Raw genomic sequence first — 23311 nt, 5'->3', positions numbered from 1 at the left:
ACCAACACAGTACAGTGCATACAAAAACAAATCCCTCTACATGGCATTGTTACAAGAAAATTACAAATTGACCTTCCTCCTTGTGGAAACTATCTTGTAGGTTAGCAAAGCTCCGCCTATGATTTTACAAGACAAGACAAGACAAGACAAGAAAAGAAAATACATGACAAGACAAGACAAGACAAGACAAGAATTTTTTTTCTTTTTTCTTTTTTCTTTACACCTGTTCCTTGTGACCGGCACGGTTGGCCTAGTGGTAAGGCGTCCGTCCGCCCCGTGATCGGGAGGTCGTGGGTTCGAACCCCGGCCTAAGACTTTAAAATTGGCAATCTAGTGGCTGCTCCGCCTGACGTCTGGCATTATGGGGTTAGTGCTAGGACTGGTTGGTCCGGTGTCAGAATAATGTGACTGGGTGAGACATGAAGCCTGTGCTGCGACTTCTGTCTTGTGTGTGGCGCACGTTATATGTCAAAGCAGCACCGCCCTGATATGGCCCTTCGTGGTCGGCTGGGCGTTAAGCAAACAAACAAACAAACCTGTTCCTTGTCCCGTTGTGCTCTCACACCGCCCCGTCCCTGCACTCACTGCTCCAACCACCTCTGAATTTCGTTCCGCTGCCAGACTTGTCGATTTTACAGACGCTCTAGGGGGGGGATGTCGGGTCGCTGCAGTAGGCTACACTCGGAAGATGACACTGCACTTCTGCTGAGTCACTTCGACGGTGTTCAGTAGTGGGTCTGTCCCGAGCTAACGGACGCAGCCCACTACCTACTATGCCCCCTACAAACGACATTGACTTTAAATCGCGGAGCCAGACTGAGTGAGCGTCCCCTCCAAAGAGCAGACCGCCACCACGTCCCTCCGTCGACCCCCCAGAACATCACACGTTGAAGACTGACAGCAGAACTACTATTCAGGGAAGGATCGAACAGGAACACTGAGACCAAGGTCACCATGAGAGCTCCGGGCATGAAGGGCCACAAGAGCAAGGACCATTTATATTTTCGATGATTAATGAGATGAGGATGATTATAATGATGATGCTTTGGATTTCCAATTTGGTTTTTGAGACTACGTGACAGGGCAGCACTCTACGCTTACTGTCATAATATATTCTGGTGTCAACCAGGCCCGAGAACTGCCGCACCTGCGGTGTTGGTCAGGTATACAGAACCTGAGCACCCTCAAAGTCGCATTCGTTAAGTGAATGACACTCGGCTGTGTGATCCCAGCCTTCCCATAGGAACCATAGCACTTCCACTCTGGGTAGGAGCCGACCGTAGCCCGAAAAACCCACATGACCCTGATGGGACAATACAAGACTTGACAAGGCAAGATAAGACAAGACAAAACAAATTCTTTATTAACAACATTAATGGCATAAGCATAAAAAGTTGCTTTTTTGCATCCATCCCTCGTCCCCGAGAGGGACTAATCTTCTGATTATATGTTATATAAATCTTCAAACAAACGCACAAACAAACAAACAAACAAACAAACAAACAAACAAACAAACAAACAAACAAACAGTTTTAAAAAGACATAATAATCAAATCCATAGTTAAATACCTTTGAACAAGCAAAATAAGGCATGCCATGAAATGAATGCATCACGACATTTGCATACTGAAACTTGTGAACGGTAGAATAAACAAGGCATTAGAATCATTAACACGTTCACGCTAAATTAGAACGAAATGTGCCGTTGAAAAGGAAATGAAAAATATCTGGTTTTAAAAGTCTTGACCAATACGGAATTTGTGACAGCGCTTGAAATTCCAAAGAAAAGAGCAGACTAGACTTAAAGGCACAAAATACCCGTGTGACTTGGAATAATAGGCCGTGAAAAGTAGGATATGCGCCGAAATGGCTGCGATCTGCTTGCCGATGTGAATGCGTGATGTATTGTGTAAAAAAATTCCATCTCACACGGCATAAATAAATCCCTGCGCCTTGAATATGTGCGCGATATAAATTGCATAAAATAAAAATAAAAAAAATAAAAAAAATAAATCCCTGCGCTTAGAACTGTACCCACGGAATACGCGCGATATAAGCCACATATTGATTGAGTAAGCCTCCCGTAAACCATCACAGATACTGTCAGGCTTTTACACACAGTACAAACACCCTTCCATTTGAACGCTCACCAAACGGGAACATCCTAGGTGCCCTCCGTAAAGAGCGAGCAATTTTCAAAGACATTTTTTTGCGTGGTTTATCTTACCCCTGAGCCATCGTGAACCCGTGTGATCAAGTTTCCCTTTTTCACAATGTAGTCGTCAGTTAGTAATTTGAATGCGACTCGCTGTGAGCTTATCTGCAATAGCACGTTATTAAGTACCTCTGACTATGCACGAAACAAACGGCTGTGGTTCAAAAGAACTCTAGCGATGGTTTTTGACTGTTCAGAGGAACTGGCGATAGGTATAAACCGTCGTCTGCTACGAGAACCACGACCTTGCGTGACCCTGCTTCCGGGCTTTTCTTTTTTCAAACTTTCAAAACTTCGAATTGTACTGATCTTGTCTTGATGAAAAAAGAATTCTTTTATGATTTAAGAATGTTTGTGTAACAAGCTGTCAATTTATCATTTAGATTTTAAAAGTTAGGTCTCGCGCCAAAACGCACCACGGTCCGATTGTCTCTGACACAATCCGCAACATTAATTCTTTGAAAATTGCTCGCTCTTTACGTAGGGCACCTAGGATGTTCACTTCCCGTTTGGTGAGCGTTCAAATGGAAGGGTGTTTGTACTGTGTGTAACAGTATCTGTGATGGTTTACGGGAGGCTTACTGTGCCTTTAAAACAAGTCGCGTGAAGCGATATAGATAGAGATAATAATAATAATAATAATAATACGAATATTTATAACGCGCACATATCTCACCAACAGGCGACTCAAGGCGCACATACACTCGTTCACACACACGGAGACTTAAAGTCACTAGCACACACACACACCATCAAACATTAAAATATGTACAGTTATTCAGGGTGGGATGGGGTGGGCAGTGTATAATGCATGGATTATTTGGAAAAAAGGAATGTCTTGAGTGCAGATTTGAATGATTCGAGGGACTGTTGTTGGCGGAGGGGGAGAGGTAGTGTGTTCCATTGGCTAGGTGCTTGGAAAGAAAATGAGCGTTGACCTGCTGTTTTGAGTTTGGTGTGGGGGATGTTGAGCTTGAGGGAGTCGGCAGATGATCTGAGTGTTCGTGAAGGGACATAGAGAGAAAGAGAGTCGGAGAGATAGGCAGGGGCGAGACCATGGAGGCATTTGTAGGCGAGAGTGTTGATAACACAATGTTCTATTCATAACTCACGTTGGGAATCCCGAGAGACTTTCTTTGTTTAGTGGGGCACTTACGCGTGGGGTTTCTTACATTGTGTGACGTGAATTGAGAAGATAGAGGTAGGCTACTGATGCTCTTCCCATAATGAGTGTATGCATCATAGCGTATTATACATAAATCTTGATTTTAAGTGGAAGGATGTTTAAAAGTTGATAATCTTCGTCTGAAACCGAGACTTGAAATAAAATGACCTTAAGTGCTCTTTTATGTAAAATAAATAAAGGTTTAAGAGTTACTTGATGGGATACAATCATCCTTCTACGCATTGTATAAATGATGCGTGTGTTGGTGTATATCACGGGCTGGTTTGAAATGTGTCTTAACCGCAATGTCATCACAAATTCCCAACCTTGGGCAATTAAAGATTGTGTATTGTGTATTGTGTATTGTGTATTGTGTTAACACATACCAGATATCTACAGCCTGACTGCTGGGGCCGAGGTGGGTATTTTGGTGAATTGAATTGGGTAATTGTGTCATTTCGTTACGTGTCAGTCTGCCAAATTAATTCAGCAGAACAATATTTACTCTGCAAATAAATCAGCCACGCTATGACATGTGTGGAAGGATGCTGCTATCTTGTCATGTGTGGAAGGATGCTGCTATCTTGTCAAATAAATCAGCCACGCTATGACATGTGTGGAAGGATGCTGCTATCTTGTCAAATAAATCAGCCACGCTATGACATGTGTGGAAGGATGCTGCTATCTTGTCAAATAAATCAGCCACGCTATGACATGTGTGGAAGGATGCTGCTATCTTGTCAAATAAATCAGCCACGCTATGACATGTGTGGAAGGATGCTGCTATCTTGTCAAATAAATCAGCCACGCTATGACATGTGTGGAAGGATGCTGCAATCTTGTCAAATAAATCAGCCACGCTATGACATGTGTGGAAGGATGCTGCTATCTTGTCAAAAAGCATGGCCAATTCTGTGTTCGTCTAAATTGCCTTGTATACGGAGAGGAAGATATCTTCCAAGTAAAAACCAAAACCAAATGAAAACAGAAGAGAGAACAAGTCGCGTAAGGCGAAATAACAACATTTAGTCAAGCTGTCGAACTCACAGAATGAAACTGAACGCACTGTTTTTTTCACCAAGACCGCATACTCGTAGTTTCGTCAGTCCACCGCTCGTGGCAAAGGCAGTGAAATCGACAAGCCAGAATAGTGCGGTAGTGGTCGCGCTGAGCAGGATAACACGCTTTTCTGTATCTCTATTCTTTTTAGCGTACTGAGTTTGTTTTTAATCCAAACATATCATATCTATATGTTTTTGGAATCAGGGAGCGACAAGAAATAAGATGAAATTATTTTTAAATCGATTTCGAAAAATTAATTTTAATCATAATTTTCATATTTTTAAATTTCAGAGCTTGTTTGTAATCCAAATATAACATATGTATATGTTTTTGGAATCAGAAAATGACGAACAATAAGATGAAATTGTTTTTGAATCGTTTAATAAAAATAATAATTTTAATTACAAGTTTCCGATTTTTAATGACCAAACTCATTCATTAGTTTTTAAGCCACCAAACTGAAATGCAATACCAAAGTCCGGCCTTTGTCAAAGATTGCTTTGCCAAAATGTTAATCAATTTGATTGAAAAATGAGGGCGTGACAGTGCCGCCTCAACGTTTACAAAAAGCCGGATATGACGTCATCAAAGGTATTTATCAACAAAATGAAAAAAACATCCAGGGATATCATTCCCAGAAACTCTCATGTCAAATTTCATAAAGATCGGCCCAGTAGTTTAGTCTGAATCTTTCTACACACACACACAGACAGACAGACACACACACACACACACACACACACATACACCACGACCCTCGTCTCGATTCCCCCTCTATGTTAAAACATTTAGTCAAAACTTGACTAAATGTAAAAATGAACGTATGAAAGTATGTGAGACTATTTGTGTTTAGCGAAAAAAAATGCCACTGCATGGCTGTTTTCGTGTTTATCACAACACAGGACTGTGACTGGTCTGTTTCAAGTCTGCTGGAATGTCATAAACGGGAAGACGAAGTGTAGGTTCCCGTCTCTACTTGAAGCTTCCTACTACGACAAGGGTCTTTGACAGTCGTTGGCCAACGCACAATAAAAATCATGAACCACCCCCCCCCCCCCCTCCCCCTCCCCCCTTTTGCCCATGTCCCGGCCACTTCACTGCAAGTTCGCTCGAACCTTCGCCCTTCCCTTATTTGCCTCGTACATTAGGAAGTTTTACGATCTGTACTCACATGGAACCTAACAAAACATGAAAACAAAAACAAAAAACAAAAGCAAACAAGTGTTGACCTTAACGGGGTCAAGAAAACTCGCCGCGTGGTGAGACGGGGGTTGGACATGTATACCGTCTCTTGGTCTGCACAAATAGTTGACCCGTGTCCGCCCCGGGCCGGATTCCAATCCGCGACCTTAAGTCACGCAAAGCTGTTTCAAACCAAATTTAGAGAGAGAGAGAGAGAGAGAGAGAGAGAGAGAGAGAGAGAGAGAGAGAGAGAGAGAGAGAGAGAGAGAGAGAGAGAGAGAGAGTAATCACCGACAGAGAGGGGACGATTAAAGAAAAAGAATGCCTTTAGATGAAACATGCGTGTTTAGGTGTAATCAGCCAGCTGCGCTTGTGGCAGATTGACCGAGGTCTATTAACGTGGTTAAATGGGGGTGGGATATGGATACCGTCTCTGGGTCTGCACATACTGTTGCCCCTTGTCCGTCCCAGGTCGTGGATTCGAACCCGCAACCTTAAGTCACGCGATTGTATGGCAGCCTGCTAATCAGACTTTAGACCTACCATAAAAAATAAAAAAAATAAGTGACACTTAGCGGACAATTTCTGAAAAGTGACTATTACATGATTGTTCTGAAAGTCTACTATTTATTTCATCGTAATCATGTAAGCCCTCATACGTGATTGTTCTGAAAGCTTACTAATTTACATGATTGTTCTGAAACTCTACTAAAGGTAAACTTGCTTCACCCGTGAAATGTAGTCAGATATGGAACAATATGTATACCCCTGCCCAACGAAGTGTGTTTGAGTTGATCCGTGTTCTGTGTGCGCAACAGCTTCAGATGTGTGTTGATCCGTCTCTCCACTCCCCTTTTTTATGTGTAGGGGGTGGGGGAGGTTTGTTCATATCAACTGACACTTTATCAAACCATTTGAATAATTCATATACAAAATTCTGGTGGTTGCTGTGTAATAAAAAAACAAGTGTCACTGAAAACAGAGATGCGCTAATAAATGTAGCTTTCAAGTGTGTGTATGTGTGGTGTGTGTGTATGTACTCAGTGCACTGGCGTCGGAAACTGGGGGGGGGGGGGGGGCAGCCGCTGTTCCTGGGGTGTGGGGGGCAAACATGTCTTTTTGCCCCCCCCCCCGACCAATATTTAGGATGACAAAAATATTCACAGAGAGAGAGAGAGAGAGAGAGAGAGAGAGAGAGAGAGAGAGAGAGAGAGAGAGAGAGAGAGAGAGAGAGAGAAAGAGAGAGAGAGCGAGAGCGAGAGAGTGTGAGAGAGAGAGAGAGAGAAGAGATCAAATCAAATCAAATCAAATCAAATTTTATTTTACGAGGGTTGTAGCATAAGCAATATAAACGAGCTTCTTTTCAACCAGCCCTCGCCCAGAGAGGGACTATTCTAATCTTGAATACATAGATATATATATATATACATACGTAAAACAATTACAAAAGATAAGCAAGGCAGAGAAACTATTCACATGACTATATACACGTTGTAGGCTATACATACATTCTTGCGTTATGAAACACTGATGCTTTATGGACAGATATGATCAATATGAAAATAATCAGAACGAAGTCTTCCATCACTGTGACTTTTCATAATTTGACATTAAATGTAATGAGAGGTGTTTTTTGAAGGTATTGAGACTTGTTGGGACTCGAACTGATTCGAGAGAGAGAGAGAGAGAGAGAGAGAGAGAGAGAGAGAGAGAGAGAGAGAGAGAGAGAGAGTTGATAAACAAAATACCCCCCCACACACACACAAAAGAAGTATATTGTCTCGCGTGCAAGAACTTTATAGCCCAGACTCCCCACCCATCTCGCAACCCCGGCCATCTCCTCACGTCTCTCATCCCCTCTCCACTTGAATTTTTAGTTCATAAAAAAAAAAGTTTCATTTGTGAAAATTATTTGTTGTGCCTTTCGTCTTTAAAGGGGCAAAAATTAGCTTCCATTTTCCCTCTTTGCCATGCCTTTCGATCCATTTTGGTGACCTAGCCACCTAAGCATGGCAAAGAGGGAAAATCAAAAGTTTCTATGTGTCCCTTTAAACCTGTAATTAGAATTTTGAGTTGGGAATACTCAAGAAGAATCATTACATTTTTGAAGATTATAAATAATTTTTGTCTTTGGACATTTAATTTGAATTTTGAGTTGAGAACAATAAAGAAGACATGTTCAATGTATGGAACGTATTACTTGTTGAGTTTGTATTCATTGGGCGGGGGTATAAATATCAATTTCACTTAAGATTTAGTATCATTGTATCAAAATATTGTTCCATGTACATACAGACATACACACAGACAGACGGACAAAGTGAATCCAGTATACCCCCTCCAACTTCATTGGGCTGGGGTATGAATATCAATATCACTAAAGATTTAGTATCATTGTATCAAAATATTGTTCCATATACATACAGACATACACACAGACAGATGGACAAAGTGAATCCAGTTAACCCCCCCCCCCCCCCCCCCCAACTTCGTTGGGGTGGGGTATACATATTGTTCCATATCTGACAACATTTCACGGGTGAAGCAAGTTTACCTTTAGAAGAGTTTCAGAACAATCATGTAAATTAGTAAGCTTTCAGAACAATCACGTATGAGGGCTTACATGTTTACGATGAAATAAATAGTAGACTTTCAGAACAATCATGTAATAGTCACTTTTCAGAACAATCACGCGTAACACACGTACGCCAAATAACGCTGCTCAGTATATATAATTCCAGCAAAGTAAACCAGAAAGCATCAGCAAACAACACGCCAATTGAAGCTGTCACGATAACTCTGGTGTAACAGAGCGAAAGCAGTGGTTAGTTACCAGCAGAATGGCTTTAAATCTGTTTTATTATTTGTTTGTTTGTTTCACTGTTTTGTTTGTTTCTTGGTGAGTGTTCGTCATACGCGGAAAGAAAAGAAAGTATAATACTGAACACATAGAGAGGCTTGTGTAAAAACTATGATAATAAAAGAAAACCAAAAACGACAGAGCGCTCTCACACACACGCAATTACATACACAGACACAGACACAGACACGCACACACACACACACACACACACACACACACACACATTCACTCACGCACACACACACACACACAAACACACACACACACTGACACACACACACACACACACACACACACTGACACACACACACACACACTGACACACACACACAAACACCCACACACACTGACACACACACGCACACACACACACACACACAAACACACACACACACAAACACACACACACTACACACACACTACACACACACACACGCACACTACACACACACACACACACACACAAACACCACACACACACACACAAACACCACACACACACACACACAAACACCACACACACACACACAAACACCACACACACACAAACACCACACACACACACACACACAAACACCACACACACACACACACAAACACCACACACACACACACACGCACACACACACACACACACACAAACACCACACACACACGCACACACACACACACACACAAACACACACACACACACACAAACACACACACACACACACACACACTACACACACTACACACTACACAGGATAGTTACACACTACACACTACACAGGATAGTTACACACTACACACTACACACACACACGCAGACACACACACACAAACACCACACACACACACACACACACAAACACCACACACACACACACACACAAACACCACACACAGACACACACACACACACAAACACCACACACACACACACACAAACACCACACACACACACACACACACAAACACCACCACACACACACACACACACACAAACACCACACACACACACACACCAGGACACACACAAACACCACACACACACACACACAAACACCACACACACACACACACACAAACACCACACACACACACACACACACACACAAACACCAAACACAAACACCACACACACACACACACACACAAACACCACACACACACACAAACACCACACACAAACACCACACACACACACACAAACACCACACACAAACACCACACACACACACACACAAGCACCACACACAAACACCACACACACACACACACACACACAAACACCACACACAAACACCACACACAAACACCACACACACACACACACACACACAAACACCACACACAAACACCACACACACACACACACACACAAACACCACACTCAAACACCACACACAAACACCACACACACATACACAAACACCACTCACACACAAACACCACTCACACACACACATACACTAACACCACTCACACACACACATACACTAACACCACTCACACACAAACACCACACACACACACACACAAACACCACACACAAACTGAGGAAGTGTGGTCTGAAAAGGGAGGGAGCCAAACTAGGGTACAGTTATAGATGTTAGGGTACAGTTATAGATGTTATATCAATAGAAACTCTGACAAAAAAAGCTTAGGATTTTAAAAGGTGGACAATGTCTTCGCTTGTAATCAATGCCTGTTTCGTCTGTCAAACTCGATTGCATTGCTCATTGGCTGACATTCGTCCGCCATCTTGAACCCGCTCGCACAAAAGCATGTCGTTTCCCCAGCACATAAAGCGACTACCGAGGGCGCTCTTGCAAAGAAACGTAGGGCAGGGCTCGGCAGTTCCTTAATTCCACAGGTGGGGCAAGCAGAACGGGGAGTCGACTGTGTGGAGGTTCTTGCCACTGTTTCTTGGCATTAGCCTCGGCTGCTTGCCTATCACGGGCTGTGTGTTGTTCTTCCCCACTGACACATACTACAGTGGAGTCCGGGTACAACGAATCTCAAGGGAGATGCATTTTAGTTCGTTATATCAGTAATTCGCTGTAGAGTTTTCAACCTCACGAGAGGGGTGACCACACCACCCCCTCCCCCATACACTCACACAGAGACACACAAACAACAGGATTGAGTCTATGCTAACCACTTCTTGTGGCTACTAAACAATAACAACAAACTCCTAATATTTCTTTAAACGTTCTGTAAAAAATGATTTGTATGAATGGTGTTGAAAAGAGGAGATAAAATAAATCCTCAAGGCAGTGACCGCACTCACCATGCACTGACATACGAAAGCAGCCACACAAACACAGCACAGAGGCACATGTGCAGATGCTTTGCGAGAATAACCTTGAAAACCAGTTTGAATAAAAAGCAGCATAGAGCTGCATGTCATAATCAAGTTGATTATTTTCTTTTTGTCTGGCTTTATTGACTGCATGCCGATCTTGTGGCAGTGACTTTTCACTCTTCAGTCGGAAATACACTAAACACAACACCGCTCTCACTCTCCCTCGCTGCCTACCCTAAAGCCGTGACAACTTATGCTTGGAAACTGTGTGGAAGAGTGCACCTCTCTATTTCTCTCCAATGATCTTCCTGCTGACAGTGACACCAGACACCCCACTGAGTTTAGCCAGCTACCCCCCTCTCTCTCTCTCCCTTCCCCCAGCCATATATGAAAGGAGAACCACCTCTCATAGCTAAAACTAGGTCAATGACCCCTGGGAAGAAGGTCGCTGAGTGTCTATAAACAAGGCCACCCAGCTGCCCTGTGATCTCGCCGCACACGCAGATCGTTGTAGCCTTGTGACTTTTAGAGACAAAGCGGCTCTGGGGCGATGAAAACGTGTTTGTGCCCGATGTGTACTGGTGTGTACTGAGCACAGTCATAGCTTAGCAGCTGATTGGAATAGTGAAAACACAGTGGCTGTGGCTGTTCCGTGCACCTCCCGCGGTTTGTTCAGAGTTCGCTCATCACGCGATGTGCACTTGCGTTTGTGTATTTTTGTCTTTGGAGACAATTATTGACATCAGTTCGTTGTAGCCTTGTGACTTTTAGAGACAAAACGGCTCTGGGGCGATGAAAACGTGTTTGTTATGTGACAGGGGAGGCTACCGCTCCTTTCACAACGGACTCTGCACCCGGGTTGTTGGCCTTTAAAGTCAACACCTGTGGTTTGTAGAGTTCTGTTTGTGATGGGGTCTGGTGGTTTCCGATTGTCTGTATGTTCATGGAAACCTTCGGGTTTGCATAACAGTTTTTATAGGGCTAATTTCTTAGCCCTAACATTTTCAATCCTGTTTGATTGCACTTCGCTTCCCGAGGTGATCGTAGTGTTTCGGCACTCGGTTACATCTGGCGCTGCGAGCAGGATGGGACTCGGCATGATATGTTCATGTAATGGCATAATATGACCACTGAACATTTTCGTGCTGTTCCCATTCTGCGAACTTGGGATGGACAGTGGTCTCCCGGTTCGGAACTTCGGGACGAAGTTCATTTCAAACGGGGGCGATTGTGATAGGGGAGGGGAGGCTACCGCTCCTTTCACAACGGACTCTGCACCCGGGTTGTTGGCCTTTAAAGTCAACACCTGTGGTTTGTAGAGTTCTGTTTGTGATGGGGTCTGGTGGTTTCCGATTGTCTGTATGTTCATGGAAACCTTCGGGTTTTTATAGGGCTAAGAAATTAGCCCTAACATTTTCAATCCTGTTTGATTGCACTTCGCTTCCCGAGGTGATCGTAGTGTTTCGGCACTCGGTTACAGTTATAAGAGGGGTTCGTTATGCAAATGAGTTCAAAAGGTTCGTTGTAGTCGGAAAGTAACAAGTAAGAAATAGAAGGCTGTCTGCCGGGAAATCAATGGCAGTTCATTAAAAGCGGGATTTCGTTATACCCAGGTTCGTTATAGTGGCCGAGTGGTAACGCACTTGCGCTCGGAATCGAGAGGTTGCGTGTTCGACCCTGGGTCAGGCCGCTATTTTCTCCCCCCTTTCCTAACCTAGATGGTGGGTTCAAGTGCTAGTCGTTCGGATGAGACGAAAAACCGAGGTCCCTTCGTGTACACTATATTGGGGTGTGCACGTTAAAGATCCCACGATTGACAAAAGGGTCTTTCCTGGCAAAATTGTATAGGCATAGATAAAAATGTCCATCAAATACCCGTGTGACTTGGAATAAAGGCCGCGAAAGGTGAATGCTCGCCTAACAGGCTTGAGGTTTGCTGGTCGATGTGAATGCGTTATATATATTGTGTGTAAAAAATGTTTGTTTGTCTGTCTGTCTGTAAAAAAATTCCATTTCACACGGCAGAAATTAATATGTAAAGCGCGGAGAGCACAGTTAATTGTGGTTCGCGCTATATAAGCTCACCATAATAATAATAGCTGGACTCCACTGTACTTGGGTCGTCTGGTAGTTCAGTTAGTATAGCACTAAACGCACACACTTGGGTAACACGACTTTTGTTGCTGCTAGGATGAAGCAACCCGAGCTTCTTAGAAATGAGAGTACTGTGGTATGATATGAAATGAACAGGCCCACTACATTGCCGTCCAAGCTCCCTATACCTAATGTAAGACAGATGAAAACTGAACTTATGTCTACTTAACACATATTTATTGTATTCCAACCAGAAAATTACTCTGCCTGTCATTTCAGCTTAGCAACAGAAGATACACGGAAGTCCAAGGGAGATAACATATCAACGAAGCTGTCAACTATTAAGCGAGTCACTGTCGCGTCGACACACAGTTTTCTCCCTTGAAGTTCTGTGTCGCCAAACTCGCCAAACTTCCTGCTAGCTGGTCATTAGTTTGGAATGATGGCGAAAATCCATATGAATCAAGTTTTTTTTAATCGTTCCGCTGTTGCGAAGAAACGTTGTTCTTTCGCTTAATGCTTTCTGGGGGTTAGACAAGTATTTTGTATTTGTAATTTAACCCAAAAGACTTGATAAGCAAATGTGATTCCCAACACTAAATGATGGTATCATCAAGAGTTATTCTTTCTACTTAGTAATGAGACACTGCAGTAAAACGTTCGTCCAAATTGACTGGCAATCTAGGAGAAAAACCTTACTCACGGTTTCAAATGGTTAAACTTGATAATACTTAAATAAGCCTTTATTGATAATGAACAAATTAAAGACGTGTATCAGAACAGAGGTTTCTAGAATCGTAACTACTCGACAAAAAAACAGCAACCAAACAACCAGGCAGATGTGTCTGGGTAGATTATGATGCCGTTTATGTCAATCCAAATCACTGTGCTATAAGGCCGTTTATTCATCTACCGTATGCGGAAAACAGTTTGATTTTGCATGAGGTACTGTCTATATTATACAGTTGGAAAAAAAATGCACAGTCGCTCCCAACCATGAAATAATATTGATAAGCTAGGTTTCCCTCGTTAAAATATATACACAGAATAAAAAAAAAGACAGATTTTGAAGACCTTTCGCGTGTCAATGAAAGAAGAAATCAGTTCTCTTTTCAAAACAGTTCAATAATACGTTCACTTACCCTGTCTTGCAATGATGCTATGGCATGCCGAACGGTATAGGTCTTGTCCTTTTCAGATGCTGTTTCTAGTGCGTAATGCAGAACAAAAATCGAGACTTTTCCGTATCTACTTAGCGCATTGCCTTCAAGCTGGAACATTCTGATATATCTAGTTAGCTAGTTATATGTTTTTCATTGTCTAGTTAGAGATTCAAATAGTCATTTATTAATTAATTAACTTTCAAGCTATGTATTTATTTACGTTACTTATTCAGTCACTTATTTATTCATTTATTTATTTGAGCATGTCAACAACATAATGATAAATAAAAAAGCAAACACGCACACAAAAACGCTTCAATCCAAGATGTTCATTTAAAAACCAACCTTATTCCTCCTAAAGCATATTATAACGACTTCCAACAAAATCTTAACTCTCAGCCCGATTTTGAAACACCCCAACAACAGCTTTCAAGAACTATAACACCGATCGTATGTGTTCTTTGTTTGCATGTCTGTCTAGTGTTTTGTCCCCCAACATAGCATATTAACTGTCCAAATTGGTCCTTAGAGGACGTGAAAATCAACTAGTCAGTCAGTCAGTCAAGCTGGAAAACGTTTTCGGTTTGTCTGTGTGTGTGTGTGTGTGTGTGTTTGTGTGTGTGTGTGTGTGTGTGTGTGTGTGTGTGTGTGTGTGTGTGTGTGTGTCTGTGTGTGTGTGTGTGTGTGTGTGTGTGTGTGGGTGTGTGTGCATTTGTGTGTGTGTGTGTGTGTGTGTCTGTCTTGTCTGTCTGTATGTGTGTCAGTGTCTGTCTGTCTGTCGGTCGGTCTGTCTGTCTGTCTGTCGGTCGGTTGGTCGGTCTGTCGGTCTGTTTGTTTTTATGTTTCTTGTTTGTTCTTCTTTGTTTCATATTCCTTGTTTTATTCTTTGGACTTTCGTGTTGCTTTGAATGCCCGTTCAGTTGTCCGAAGCACTCACATGCATTTTGAAAATTTGCATTTCTTTTTGGCCATCCACATTACAAAACAAACAAACAAAAACTGAAATACCCCATGAAGGATTTTATACATTTAATGCACTGTTGTTAAGAGCGTGACAACTGATTATAAATGCAGGCAGCGTATCTTGGCACACATCTCTTGCGTTTAGAGCTTTCGTAGTTATCACGCGGTGTTTTTTTCTTTTGTAAACCGTATAGAAACGTGTGGTTCAAAATACTAGTTTCAAAGTGTTCCAACTACTGTACGACGCTTGCACATTGTACTACAACCCTGTTCTATAATGCATTAAGAGCCTATTCAATTTAGCTTGCATGGCTGCGGTTTGAATCAATTTGTTCGTGGTGTAAGTTCCTTTAAAGGTCAAAAGTCCTTCGATAAAGTGACATGTTAAGCTGAGGTAAAAAAAGAAAAGAAAAAAAACCAAGGATGGGGGGGGGGGGGGGGGAGGAGCTAGTGGCCTCTCGTAAATGTGTCGCCGTGCAAAAAAACCCGTGTGCGCCCACTTCGAAGGTATGTTCTTGGCGTCTTTATTAGGGATATCAATGTTGCTAATGTTGACTGCAACTCGTATATAGTATGTTTTTTAAGCTGTAAACAGTGATTTTTTAGGATTTGCAAGAAAAACAAATGATCATTTCATCAAAGAGATTAAAATCTTTGATTTTATGTGTCCCGGTGTACTGACAACATAAACAAAGCACAGTTGCACAAAGTGATGTGATACTCTTCTTATCTAATTGTAACACTTTTTCCAACACAATTCGAACACAACTATGGCAACAGGCTAGATGGCATGGGGGGATTCCAATCTGCCCTCGACAACCCGTTATCCAGCCTTCGGATACAGATCTTACACAATGATGTCACTGAGTACAGATACCCCCATCAGCGACAAGACTAAACTTGTCCATCAGTGAATCACCACCATGCAGTGACAAACGGTGTCGCCAGCAAGGGACATTGCTGTGTTTCTCGGCGCTTGTCTGTGTTGTCATCAAACCATGGGAACGTGGAGTAAGGCAAGAGGGAGATATATTTGGCCTTGTCTATATAAGATGGCTGTGAACCGATGATCGCTAGAGCATTTGTGAAAAGTTTCTTTTGTCTGACTTCCTGTGGATAGTGAAACATTTTATGCGTGTGGTAACTTAATTTCATTTGTGTCTAGTATATATACCTACAGCGTCTGTATTCGCATCCGCTGAAGAGAGCTGGGCTTTCACATCGGGTGTTTGATCTTGCATCGTTTCATTTCTTGCCAACTGGACAAAACAAGAAAATATCAGCATCTGGAATGTCAACAGCTTTGTTTCCAAAAATAGTTCTCTGCGAATACTGACGGTATTAGCCTCATCAAGAAGATCCATCAGAAGAAGAAGATCAGACATTTCGAGAAGACACCGAAGACGATAATTAGAACACAAACCTAACCACATCCTAGAAGTGTAAAAAGTCTACGAAAGCCGTACTTTTTTCAGAGCTTATCACAATGGAATCAGTTAAAGCTAGACGCATCTTGGTTTTCTTGGTGTTGATTGGTGTTCAGTCAACGTTAGTCAGTGGTCACGGTCGTCTGATTGATCCTCCGTCACGGGCAAGTATGTGGAGATACAGATTCAACAATCCTCCCGACTATGATGACACGGCGTCGTACTGTGGAGGATTCAGTGTAAGTTTTACATATATTAGTCCAATTTGGTTTGGAGAAAAAAAGGTGCAAGAAGCAGAGGAAGAAAATAAGAAGAAAGAAAGAAAGAAAGAAAGAAAGAAAGAAAGAAAGAAAGACAGACAGAGAGGAAGAGAAACAGAACACATGAAAACAAAAGACATAAGTAAAGACAGACAGTAAGAAAAGGAACACATGGGAAAGGGACCAGCTCCTATTTTTTTCGAACAAAGAGACTGGTGTCAGTCATTGACTCGGACGAAGAGGCATCCTGAGATCATTATAAAACAAACATTATCAACACTATCTGGCTAGCGCTCACATTTCCAAACATTATTCTTAACATCATATATTAATTAGTTTTTGTGTTGTGCTTCATTGATGCTTCTAGTCGAACTGAAAATAATTCTAAATTATATATTTTGGAATCAATCACTAAGTTGAAGCGTGTTCTTATAAAGCAGTGTGGACTGTTTGACAGTGTTCCATATTACGCACCCAAGCACGTAATAACTATTACCCGTTTGTTGAATTTTCTGTTTTTAATATTTACTGATTGTCTAAAAACAAAAAACAGAAACACAAAACAAAAATGAAGGCAATAACGATCATGATAATGTCGCGTCGTAGTGCTGAGATGTTGGCGAAAAGGTCACTTGCTTTCACCCATCGCGGGTGTGACGAACTAAGATACAAGCGTTTGCTTTCGGCTGTAAATATACATCAACCTTGATAACTCAAATACTCGTCTCAGAGACAGATCTGTATACTTTTAAGCCTTTGCAAATTCAGAATAATCGAAAGGGTCGCATGCTTGGAGTTCTATTTCAACAAGATGTATGTATTAGAAATCGTGTGATTATAGTCACGATGCGTTTCATCTGTTTAATTGTGTGTGCGTGTGTGTGTGTGTGTGTGTGTGTGTGTGTGTGTGTGTATGTGTGTGTGTGTGTGTGTGTGTGTGTGGGTGTGTTTGTGTGTGTGTGCGTGTGTGTGTTTGTGTGTGTTTGTTTGTTTTTATAGTTGACGAAAAACATAATTTGAATTGATGTCTTTTCCTTCTAGATTATAAGTCTAACTATGCCGTGTCTAAAACTACGTTCCACCTGTCAAGACATGATGCAGCCTACGCTCAGGTTCTAAACTGCTGTTACCACAGGTATATTATCAGTCTTCAAGTATGATGATCCGCTTGTGCTGTTACAGAATTAAAAGAGAATATAATTATAAGAAGAAAGTTGTGTGTCAATTGTTCACCTCATTCCCTACAGGCGCAGTGGGAGATGAACGGAGGTAAATGCGGGGTGTGCGGTGATCGCTACGACAGACCACGTGACCACGAGGCTGGCGGGAAGTATGCAAATGGCATCATCGTGCGTCACTACCGGCAAGGGGAGACGATCACGGTGAAGGTGGATCTGACGACCAGCCACCTGGGCTACTTTGAGTTCAGGCTGTGTCCCAACAACAACCCCACCCGCCGCGTCACTCAGCAGTGTCTCGACAGGTAAGTGTCGTCATTTGGGAACGTTTGCTGCTAATTTGCCAGTTTTTTTTCTGATTTCAACAGGTAAATACAGACAAGGTGTACTCCATAGAGAAAAAAAACACTCCCTTTTTCAAATCCATAATTGGAGTAATACCCCTAGAAATTGCCCGAAGAGTACACACGTGACGGGCCCGTCAGTTCAGTCAAAGGGCTTTAGCCTTGCGAAGATAACTTTCTGTGTTCGAATCCTACATTGGAGCCTGATAAGCCAAGGGTGGCGTCCAAAGTAGGCCTATTAGACCTCCTTGGTCAAAATACACGCCGACCTGCAAGTGCATGGACATCCTTCGAGTGTAAACTGACATAGGCATGCATTTAATCACATTTGCACACTAAACTTGATGTCATCTATTCCAGTGTTCAGCACATTTTGAATCAAAAGAAAAAGCGGCATGCACTTTCCTTCAAAACTGAGTATGGCTGTGTTAAAGTTAGAGTCTACCCCTGAGAGTACGAAGGAAAATAGGTAACTCGCCCGATTAAAGTCCCCCCCCCCCCCCCAAAAAAAAAAAAAAGAAGAAAACATTTATAAAGTAATAATCAAAATTACGTATTCTTTCTTTTTGATGTTACGTTTGTTTTATTTAGCAAAGTGCTTCTTGTGCAAAGTCAGATACCCCATCTTCAAATATCACACACTATCTTATAAATAAGCGCTTAACGCCATACTTTACGTTTTGTTCATTTACTATAGGCCTAGTAATCCTTGAACTTGCATAACTATTATCTGTTAAAAAGACAGTCAAGTGGGTTTTAGCTACTTTTTTTCTCGTGGGTATATTAAAAGCATGTGTTCTGTAAAAATGGGTGGGTGTAGGGGTAGTAGAAGCACAACAGTTCATACCATTTAGCGTGTAAGGAGGTATTCATAATTTAACTGCGGCTAAAGGAATAGCTTACCTTGAATGGAAACACGTTTTGAATATATTTTGTATTACACGTTTAGTTTTATGTTTTTGTGTGTGTTTCATGCTGGTTATTTTTATTTAATGATTTTTTAAAGTCTGATATTCCATATTTAACTTTAAGTTATTCTCTTAGAAATTAGCAAGCAATTGTCTATTAGTTTTGTTTGTAATTTCTTGCACTCCTTGAACCAACACCTGTAGGGGCGACCACCCCCAACCAGGCGCGTTCACAGGTGGCGGATAGTGTGATGGCCTTCAGATATGGAGGTTAGCTGCGAAATAAGCCAGGCTTGCCAGGACGAATAAGCAGTCGCGGACCAACTGGCGGTGCTTCCAACAGGAGGGGGCGGGGTAACAGGTGGCACTGTTACACTCAAGAAATACCCCAGGTGTCCAATGACGGGAGCATCATGCGAACAAGAGCCGCATTTTAAGTTCTAGCCCTGGGGAAGGTCACCTCAGATAAACAAACCAGCCAGCTATGGCCAAATAGCCGGGTAGACTGGACTCGACAGCCCTGTAAAGCCACCAGTCTAGGAGAAGGATCACTCCGATATAAAAACACGCTGAAGCCGGATGAGCTGGGCCATGTATGGCGCATAACGACAGCTCAACGCATCAACGCTCATATGACAGACGAAGAGAAGAGAAGAACCAACAGAAAATTCACTTTAAAAAAATTATATAACTGTTTTTCTCAGGGGTCGAATTCACCCTTAATGGTGGTGTAGAGAACCATAACGCCCGTAAAGGGACAACTGCAGTTGAGTAAAAACAAATGCGTTCGATAACAAAAATTTTAAAAATGCAAGTGCACGTTCAAACGCATATAAAGTTCAAATTGTGGTAACTCGGGGAAAGCAAAACAAACGAGGGGGAAAAGTTCTGCACACACATTCTGGCAAAGAATAAAGCATTAAACGTGAGCTATGTTTCCTGAACTTGCTAAATGTTTGACACTCGTGTACAAAAGCCAATCAATTCTTGACAAAATCTCCTCTTACATGGTTTGTCTACACTGATTCCGGCTATATCGTTCGTACGCTGGATTTTTCCACTGGTAGGTAATTAACCTAGCCCAACAAAAATTCTACCTTATTCTTGTATTATTGAGAAAGTGCGCTGCCAACACGCCTTTCCGCGACGTGTTTTCTCGATCAAATCCTCGTGATGTTTCAGATTCCTTCTGCGACAACCAGATGGATCTACCCGTTACAGGATCGCTACCTATGATCAGGGTGTACGCAGCGTACGCCTTCTTTTACCCAAAGGATTGACTTGTTCGCAGTGTGTGTTGCAGGGGAAGTACAACGCAGGTGAGACAGTTTTTATTTTTTTTAATTTTGTCTGATTATTATTTATTTTTTCAATTTGTCAAGTTTTGACTAAATTTTTTAACATAAACGGGAAATCGAGACGAGGGTGGTGTGTGTGTGTGTGTGTGTGTGTGTGTGTGTGTGTGTGTGTGTGTGTGTGTGTGTGTGTGTGTGCTTGTGTAAGTGTGTGTGTGTGTGCGTGTGTGTGTGTGTGCGTGTGTGTGTGTGAGTGTGTGTGTGTGTGTGTGTGTAGAACGATTCAGAGAACACTACTGGGCCGATCTTCATTAAACTTGACATAAGAGTGTCTGGGTGAGGACGAGCGTTTGGTTAGGCGAGCCTATTTGAATGTAGTCTCGCCGATTACTGGTTCTTGGAGTGTATCTTTTAGTTAGATGCCGACAGATTGACTACATGTTTTTATATCGCTCCACGCGACTTGTTATACGTTGTGCATATTGTTTCCCTCCAGTTGTACATTATACTATATATGAACTGTGTCTAATCCTTTGCTGTTCGTTCTGTGATCGGTGCAAGTTAAATATACATTCCTTCCCGTGTAAATGATGTATGCAACAACCCAGATCTGTCCAGGCATTCACCTGGGATGAAAGCACTCTTCCATGTGTACACATACCAACAATCTGCCTTTTGTGTAGAGCAGAATTTGTCAGTTTTGAATAAATTTCAAACATTGGCGAAGGTGTAATTTTTGAATGTAATCCATCCACACACCAACCCACCACCCACCCACATCAACGCTCTCTCCATCATCCAAAGGTTGGTGCTGAGAGACAATTCCCCATTTTTATTTTTACATGAACATTAATGTGATCTCATCTGATCTAACCTGATCTTAGCTTATATATCTAAATAACAAACAAACTAACCTTACTAAAAAAAATCTGCTTATATAAAACAGGCAATTCATGGGGATGCGAAGGAGTCGGCGCCATGAAAACATGTTGTGACGGCTGCAGTTCTACGGCTGCGCCGACGTTGACATCTCGTCCGCTTCCGGTACAAACGGCAACCAATCGCCAGTCATTTCCAGCAACAGTCTCAACGCTGGATACAAACCGGACCAAACCAATCCCAGTGATCCTGGATATAGCTCATTGTGAACCCTCCGCAGTACCAGTCACACAATCAACACAGCGTCATCAACCCAACACTCAACTCGAAAAATCCTTACGGACAATCCAGCGGACTTAACCAAAACACCTGCAACCAGTATCTTAGGCCCAACTCGCAAGTTCCATCCTTGTCGAATCATCAGTACTTCTACGGAAGCAGTCACAACAACAACAACATCAACAACAACTACCAATTCTCAGCGTCATCGTACTACTCTCAATGCCGCGGAATCACGGAGACCCTGACGAATTATTGCCGCAGAAACTGCCTCTCTGGATTCTGCTCTAGAATCTACTGCACGGAGGCTTGCCAGAGGCTGGGGTTGCGCTACGATCAAACCGCAGATGACGGAAAAGATAATACGCAACAAGAATAAGACTAATGAGAGAGAGAGAGAGAGAGAGAGAGAGAGAGAGAGAGAGAGAGAGAGAGAGAGAGAGAGAGAGAGAGAGAGAGAGAGAGAGAGAGAGAGTGTCGGGGATAGGGGGGGGGGGGGGGGGGGCGGCGGGGGGAGAGAGAGAGAGAGAGAGAGAGGGATAAAGAGAGAGAAAGAGAGTGAGAAAGAGAGAAATAAATGTTCGGAAGAGGGGAGGGGGGGGGGGCGGGAGAGAGAGAGAGAGAGAGAGAGAGAGAGAGAGAGAGAGAGAGAGAGAGAGCGAGCATTTAACAGGTACAAGAACCTCCATGATGGGCAACTCGTGTGTGTGTGGGGTGGGTGTATGTGTATGTATTTATTTGTATAGATAGAGAGACAAATAAACGAATAAACAAACAGACATAGTAAAGCACAAACAACCCCTATAGAAGGGGCCCTATGCAAGTAGAAAGGGACATAGAGACACACAAAGAGAGACAGGACAAAAAGAAATCAGGCAGCAAAAGAGAAAGACATGCAGACACACAAAGAAAGACCAACATCCAAACATCAGTATCAAACTCAACCAGCAGGACACCCCAACACTCAAGGTCTTAACAAGCAAGCAAGCAAGTCCACACTGGAACCACGCTTCCAGAGAGATGACGATGGAGCTTTGCCCTCCTTGTAAAGAAGCGCTGCGAGGCATCTTTTCCTTCCCAATCCGATTGCTCTTGTCATTTTGCCCCAAACTCTGTCTTCCCTGTTACTAACCCTACCCTACGACGCTAGTGTCAGATTTTTGCTTGCCGATCCAGTTAGGGGCGAGAATCAGAACGGATAACGCGCAAATGGCAGATTGATTCGATGGAGAAGCGTGGAGGAGCTCGCTAATTCCCCCTGCCCGCGTTCAGACATCATTTACTTTTAGCGCCCTCGCCTTTCACCGAGCCCTCCCCCCGTCGCCCGTTCCGCGAGGAATCCTTTTATTTGCCCTCAACTCGATTTGCGGCCCTCAAATCTCTATTTGCTTCCCACCCTTGCCGTCGCCCCTTCTCTAATCTGGACCCGCCTGAGCTCCGTGGCAAGCGGCCACCACCGCGGCCCTTCTCCGGATTAGCGACAAAAGCAATTAAGACAAAACTTGCTGGCGCAAATTAGGTTTCGCTGATCGAATCAGGGAGGGTGATAAGTGACTTTTGTAGGTTTGTCTCCCCACGCCGAGATTGAGACGTCCTCACGCCAAACTCGAGGTCTGAGAGATCCCACTCTTTCCCTGCCTTACCAAAAAAGCCAGGAGTTTTGCCTGGTGGTGGTCAGAGATCTGATGAGATGAGAGTGTTGGGTTCAGGGAGACGGCGGATTGAGGGCTCTGTTCGGAGCTGA

At 42.9% G+C, this 23311-nt stretch overlaps 1 pseudogene; it reads left to right on the top strand.

The window, feature by feature from the left end:
* The first annotated feature begins 16483 nt into the window (after nt 1-16483).
* On the top strand, nt 16484-21879 carry LOC138980553 (uncharacterized; annotated as a pseudogene).
* Nucleotides 21880-23311: the final 1432 nt, after the last annotated feature.

Source organism: Littorina saxatilis, linkage group LG1 (assembly GCF_037325665.1).
Source record: "Littorina saxatilis isolate snail1 linkage group LG1, US_GU_Lsax_2.0, whole genome shotgun sequence".
Classification (NCBI taxonomy): domain Eukaryota; kingdom Metazoa; phylum Mollusca; class Gastropoda; order Littorinimorpha; family Littorinidae; genus Littorina; species Littorina saxatilis.
The sequence above is the reverse complement of the archived record's forward strand: the minus strand, read 5'-3'. Positions and strand labels throughout refer to the sequence as shown.